Source organism: Canis lupus, chromosome 14 (genome assembly GCF_011100685.1).
Source record: "Canis lupus familiaris isolate Mischka breed German Shepherd chromosome 14, alternate assembly UU_Cfam_GSD_1.0, whole genome shotgun sequence".
Lineage (NCBI taxonomy): Eukaryota > Metazoa > Chordata > Mammalia > Carnivora > Canidae > Canis > Canis lupus.
Window position 1 is genome coordinate 37,541,271 of NC_049235.1, and position 7,523 is coordinate 37,548,793.

Below are 7,523 nucleotides of genomic sequence, written 5' to 3' on the forward strand. Positions count from 1 at the left end.
TGTGGTGTGTGAATTATACCTCAAAAAAGCTATCCTATAAGAAAAAAAATGCATATATGTGTTCATTCAGAATGTATTTGATTGTCTCCTGACTGTCCGGCATCTTAATAATCCCACTGTGTGTGACTCACCTAAAATCTTTCTCCTCGTTTGTAATTTTAACCTAAATCTGCATGAGAATCATCTAGTTTTCTTTTTTAAAAATGAAAGTTTCCCAGTGTCCATACCCAGAGATGAGATGGGGACTTGAGGATCTATGTTTATAACAAGTGCCCTTAAGTATCTCTGATGCAGCTACTCGGGAGGACTACATTTAAAAACTGCTCTGGGAGAATGAAGTCTCAGTTTTACTGGCCATGTTTTAAAATTTTCCTTCTCATCTTCTTAAAGGGAATTTTACTTTCTGAATTGAATGTGTATAGATAAAAATAAAAATATTTATTTTTTCATGTTTCTCCCTGCTTTTGATCAAGCCTTTTTTTTTTCTAAATTAGCTGCCCATAACAATTTGACATTTATGGAGAGAACAAATTAAAGCTTATTCAGCAGGTTCTTTTCTTCTGTGGTGGATTTCTTTCTGTAGGCTTCTTCTCAGCTGCTGGTTTTTTGGTAGCTGCAGCCTTTTCTCCCACCAAACATTTCTTCTGCTTCTGAACATGAACAGCCTTTTTTCCTTTCTTTACTCCCACAATTTCTTGCCTGAAACCCCCTTTTTATTTGATTTGGCTTCTAAGGCTGCTGCTGCCTTATCCATCTGGAGCTTGTGATTCTTGGCTTGGCAAAGAGTGGTGTTCCAGTGCATGGTCTTTGCTTATGGGTTTAGCTTCAATATTTTTGCCTGGTTTTTCAGTGGATTCTTCTTTAAGACTCTGTGATGACTTCTTGCATGGTACTCAGAGGGCTCTTTGGATCTCTGGGCTTTTCAAGATTCTATTAAGGTCTGTATTAAGCATATTGTGCATGGGAATGTTGTAGTTACTCTTGAGGGACGCAGCCTTACACCAAGTGCCATATAAGTCATCTAACTTGCAGAAAGGTCTTTTCAGTCAAAACTCAGAAATGTTCCACTTGCCCACCAGGAGCAAGTTTCAAAATGTTCGGTTTGCTTACATCAAGTAGATCGATTCCAGGGATGTTTCTGAAGACCTTGGTGGTACTATTACCCTCATTACAGATGATGCAGGGTCCCCTTTGCTGGACATGAGGTCTGTTTCTCTTTTTGCCCTTGTCAGCCTTCATTTGCAGAGAGGCATAGACCTTTTTGATATTATTTCAGGCTAGAAGAATAACGTTGTTCGTCTTTCGTGAGGGGGGGTTTAGGAGGGAGGTAGGGTTTTTGAGGGCGGGAGGGAGGGTTTTTCTTAAAGAAGGACGCCTCATCCTCGATGCATTAGCCTTCCTTACGTCTTCCTTCTTCCTTCCTGTCCGTCCTTCCTTCTTTCTTTCTTTTTTTCTTTCTTCTTTCGTCCTTTTGTTTTGGGTTTAACAAAAGTTAGGGCCGGCTACAAAGTCCATCACAGGACTGTGGGACTCTACAGAACAGCTGCTTTCCATGTAGAGGGCTCAGCATTCCAAACTACTTTGAGTTTCTGACCCCTTTTTCTGTATGGGCTTCCATGATGGAGGCAGGAAAAACACTAGAGTCCTGAACCAACAAATAAAGGCTTCAGCCTAGCAGGCTTTAAGTTTCTTAAGAAACAAAATAGCCTTGATCTTTGTCGTCGTCGTCGTCGTCGTCGTCGTCGTCGTCGTCGTCCTCCTCCTCCTCCTCCTCCTCCTCCTCCTCTTCCTCTTCCTCTTCCTCTTCCTCCTCTTCTTCTTCTTCTTCTTCTTCTTCTTCTTCTCTTCTTCTTCTTCTTCTTCTTCTTCTTCTTCTTCTTCTTCTTCTTCTTCTTCTTCTTCTTCTTCTTCTTCTTCTCTTCTTCTTCTTCTTCTTCTTCTTCTTCTTCTTCTTCTTCTTCTTCTTCTTCTGATTTATTTATTTTTTTAGAGACAGAGGGAGTGCTTATATGGTGAGAGGAAGGGGCAGAGGGATAGGAGAGAGAGAAAAATCTCAAGTAGACTCCCACTGAGCATGGAGCCTGACACAGGACCTGATCCAATGACCCTAAGATCATGACTTGAGCCCAAATCAAGAGTCGGATGCTCAACTGACTGAGCCACCCAGGCACCCCCCTCCCTTTTCTTCTTGTAGCCTTCAACTTTATCTTCAACCACCAAAGGAAGTTCAGGAACTTCCTCAGTGTGATGACTTTTAGACATGACCTGTGGTGGTACGGTTGAGGCAGCCAAGGTAGAGCTGATGGTATATCACTTGTGTTGTGTTCACTCTGCAGTGCTAATGGTTCCAGGTTTTGGTTGGTGCAAACATGCAGCCCCCACAATACATATTTCCAAAAGCACCCTGTCCAGAACAGTGAGTTGTACTACCTTGAACTCTGGGAATTCAAGCCACAGCTCTGCCAATACCCCAAGACTCAGCACTGGTTTGATGACTGGCTAATTCATTAACAGCATAGGGCTGTCTGTCATTTTTGCACAAGTTGGTGAACAAAGTTCACAATAGGGAACAATACCTAAAACAATACCTAAAAAGTCGTTTGTGTTAAAAAATAATGGTGATGGGATATTTTTTAAAATCCTTAATTTTTTCGACATTTTATTTTGAAAATTTCTCAACATATAGCAAAGTTAAAATAATTGTCCAGTGAGTATCCATATATCATCACTTCAATTCTGCCTTGTTAGAATATTAGTACATGTTGTTATACTTTACCATATTTTTATTTTTCATGAAAAATTTAAAATTTCCCTCAGTTATCGTAACAGTTTCTTGAGAGATGCTTATTTTTGGTTAATGGAGGCATAGCTTCTAAATTTCCATTGTTTACAACAGTTTCCTGCAAGTTTGTGTATGGCCACCAGGTGTAGCTCTGAACCCACAGCATCCTGGGAGGAAAGGTTTTTAGCAAAGGTAACTTCCAAATGGAATCATTATTATTTTGTTTATTCGGTAAGGGTACAGTAAATCTCTTTTTCATTAAGATCTAAAGTAATTTAGGTTATATATTTATTTTCTTGGTTAGAAAGTCTTTGCCACAATTTCTTTCACCTGGAGTTTGACTTTCTGACTCCACAGCGTCCAGGTCAAAACTTTTGGTTATACTACAAGTATGTTTACATTATCACCTATTTGAAATGGTTATTTTAAGAAGGTTAAATTAGTTATGGAAATGGAAATGTTCGTATTTTTTGTACAATGAAAACTCATCACAACTATAATTTTTCTTTAGTGTGATTTACATCTTTATCTCTTTAACAGAAACTCTATAAGGTATGGGACTATACCTAGCACAATGGCAGGCATTCAGTGAATATTTGTTAAATACACATAAAGAATAATTTGAAGCATTTTTCTGAAGGCTGTTTTGTAGGAATTGATAAATCCATTTTTTAAGAAGTGTGATTGTTCCATTTTTATTTTCTTTTAATAAAGGTTAAAAGATTAAATATTCTTCATAGTTTAAAAATAGCTCGTGGATAGAAATGTTTTTCTGTTTTTTTTTTTAAAGATTTAATTTATTCATTTGACAGAGAGAGAGAGAGAGAGAGAAAGCACAAGCAAGGAGAGCAGGAAAGGGAGAAGCAGGCTCCCCCCACTGAGCAGGGAGCCTGACTCAGGGTTGGATCCCAGGATTCTGGGATCATGACCTGAGCCGAAGGCAGATGCTTAACCCACCGAGCCACCCAAGTGCCCTTCTTTTTCTTTTCTTTTTCTTTTTTTTTTTTTTCTTTTTTAAGATTTTATTTATTTATTCATGAGAGACACACAAAGAGAGAGAAGCAGAGACACAGGCAGAAGGAGAAGCAGGCTCCTCGCAGGGAGCCCGATGTGGGACTCGATGTGGGACTCGATCCCTGGTCTCCAGGATCATGCCCTGGGCCAAAGGCAGGCGCTCAACTGCTGAGCCACCCAGGGATCCCTATTTTTCTATTTTTAATTGCAAAAAAAGAATATTGTCATTTTTAAAAGACAATAGAGCCTAACTATGTTGAAAGCCCTTTTAATCAAAAATACTCTCTCTTCTTTTTCTTCTCCTTAAAGGAATCATCAAATTTTTGCTATGTTAGATGTCACCAACTATCAATTTGTTTCTACATATCAGAGAATAAAATCATTGAGGCAAGACTCTAATAGCATAGTCAAATAAATTAAACTGTCTACTGGAATAACCAGGGGGAAGGATTTTTCAATTTAAAATCTTTTTTTTTTTAAAGAAGACATATGAAACATAGTAGTTTTTTTTAGTAAAATGAAGCTATTCAGAATAAAAGGTGTTGGGAGAATTTTTGTGTAAGTAGAGATGTCTTTCTCAAAGAATTTAATGTTATGTTTTGGAATTTTTGATAGTAAGATGAAAAGATTCATCAAGAATAAATGTTACAGTTGTTTTTAGAAGGATTTTTCTTTTACAGAAAGAGAATATTTCAGAGAAATAGGACCACAAAATTACTTAGCTCAAGAATTAAATTATTGGCAAGCTTTATGTTTTATCACTGTATTCTGCTTTTACATGTTTTCTTCCAATTGTACTTGACAAGGAAGGGTCATTATATATATATCTCCTTATATATATAAATCTCCTTATATATATATATGTATCTCTCTCTCTCTATATATATATATACACATACATATATACATATATACATACATATATACATATCTCTATATATACATATCCTTATATATACAGCCTGGAGAGCTGGAACTTTGAAGATCTTTACTGTTCTTCATTTCCTTGAAAGGTAAGTAATGTATGTATTGCATACCTGTCTTACATACCTTCTCTCCCTTCCTTTGTCTTCTCTCGCCTCTTTCTCCTCTTTTCTCCTCACTGAACCTACACTCCATGCCTTTTTTTTTTTTTTTTTTTTTTTTACCATTGCAAGTTTGTTTAGAGAAAAATTAGTAACTGCTGAGGGAATTTTACAACAGATATTTGGAGAATGTAAAATATTTTTTGAACAACTTTTAAAAAAGTTTTTATTTATTTATTCATGAGAGACACACACATACACACAAAGGCAGAGACAGGTAGAGGGAGAAGCACGTTCCCTGCAGGGAGTCCCATGAGGGACTTGATCCTAGGACTCTAGGATCATGCCCTGAGCCAAAGGCAGATGCTAAACTGCTGAGTCACCCAGACGTTCCTCTTGAAGAACTTTGTACTAAAGTACAGACTTAGGTCATTATCATCATGTTTTTATTACTGTCCAAAAATATTATATAGATTAATATTTTAACATCTATTTGCTTTTACTTGAACATCATGATTTATTTTTATCTAACATTAGCTCCACTCATGATAATCAGCTGATACTACAAATTACAATTGCTATGACAAAAAATATATTTTTAATATAATATAATATAATATAATATATTTTATTATATTAATATATATTAGTTTAATATATTAAATATTATATTAACATATAATATATTAGTTTAATATAGTAAATATTATATTAATATAAATATTTAACTTAATATATTAATATATGTTTAATATAAATATAATATAATATAAATATATATTGAAAAATGCAAGCATAATTTTGATCATCACTATTGTACTTGCCTGAGTCATGAGTTGCATCATCTTCTGCAATCTGATTTATGATTCTGCAGATTTTATTTCCACTATATCTTTTCAGTCCCCATATAAGCATCAGTCATAGCAGATAAATATGCGATTACAGTTTGCTATAGTAGGAAAATGTGGATAATTTCTTTTGGGCTAATTTAAGAATTTTCACCTTTTTCTTTGAACAATAAGTTTTATGCTCTGCTAAATAACATTTTTTTCTGTTTCATAGTGCTTAGAGGTTATTTTAAATTAGATTTTATATTAATTACTGAGTTTAGCAAAATTATTTCATTTTATTTTTGGGAAGTTGGAAAGCATGTGGTTTGTTCTAATATGACTGTAGCACATTCATAGTAAAGCTCTGAGCCAGAGTAGCCATTGATAACTTTAATATTGTAGGGGAGGAAAACTTTCCCCTTCTTTTCTTCTAGAATCTTTGGCTGGTCTAATAATTACATTGAAATAAGACAGATTAACTAAACAGCAAATTTAATTTTGTATGTATGTATGAGAGCTTGACAGAGGCATGAGAGTGTCAAAGGCAGTTAGACAATTGAGGCTTAAATGCCACCCTGGGCTAAAGAGAGAAGGATAGGCATCTGGGGCTCCAAAGGGAAGCAAGACATTTCACAGGAAGATGGGAAGAGCAAATGTTTGGTAAACAAATGTTTGCCATGTCATGTGGATAAGTCTTTCTGATTAAAAGTTTCTCTCTGGTGATAGCTTTCTTCCTGGTACGGACCTCAAATCTAGATTTTTTTAGGTAGTTAAGGGAGGAGGTAAAAAGCTCTTCTTGAGTCTGTTAGGCCTTGATTGCCTTTTGCTCAAATAATCCATATGCCTAAGTGGCACATTCTGGGGTTGCCTGCCGGAACCCCATCAATATAATTAAGTAAACCTTCAAACCCCAATATAGCATATGATTTTAAAATATACTTTGGTTGTTAGTTTGATCTACTGGTTTCAATTTTCACTTCTTTTTTGTGTTAAAAATTCATGAAGTGTGGAAACATTACTTTGTTTTATCATGAAAGCCTATGTACAATCAATTCATAATGTACAAGGTGAGGTGGATGCTAGGCATTATGTTGCCATTATATTAATCTTCATAACAACCCTATAAGGTATATTTAATATTCTTCTTTTACAGAGGAGGAAGGAAAGTGAGATATGAAAGGCCCAGATCTTGGTAAGGATCACATTTATCATCGTTGAAATTATGTGTGGGGCATCAGGATAGATGCTGAAGACACTAAGAGGTGGGAGTCTTTATTCTAGAAAGTCTTCAGTATGGTTGTTGAGACAAGGTATATCTACAAAAGAAAGAGAGAAAGGGAAGCCTGGGTGGCTCAGCAGTTTAGTGCAGCCTTCAGCCCAGGGCTTGATCCTGGGGTCCTGGGATCGAGTCTTGTGTCGGGCTCCCTGCGTGGAGTCTGCTTCTCCCTCTGTCTGTGTCTCTGCCTCTCCCTCTCTCTCTGCGTTTCTCATGAGTAAATAAATAAAATCTTAAAAAAGAGAGAGAGAGATAAGAAATGCTTTGTAAGTGCCATTAATCCTACAGTAATATCTCCAAAAGGAAGTTTGGGGTCAGCAAACTTACCTGAGATTCTATTCTGGAGACCAAAATGAAGTGCATATCCACTATTTTTGCATGAATCGTTTACTGTCCTTATGTTCTTGAGAGTTGAAATCTATGTCCCCTTATTTTTAAAAAGTGAAATGGAGGTATAACTTCTGTGTGGAAATGAAATGTGTTTAGGTAACAAGCCATATGTTATTTCACTACTTTGGTAAATTAGGAGCTTGTTAGTTTCATGTGTAGAGATTTTCTTGAATGGCTGACAGAAAGATTCACTATACATGTAAAGA

General features: G+C 36.0%; 1 pseudogene; it reads right to left on the bottom strand.

Annotated features, from left to right (window-relative positions):
• Positions 1 to 542: 542 nt before the first annotated feature.
• Positions 543 to 7,290, bottom strand: LOC100856158 (annotated as a pseudogene).
• Positions 7,291 to 7,523: the final 233 nt, after the last annotated feature.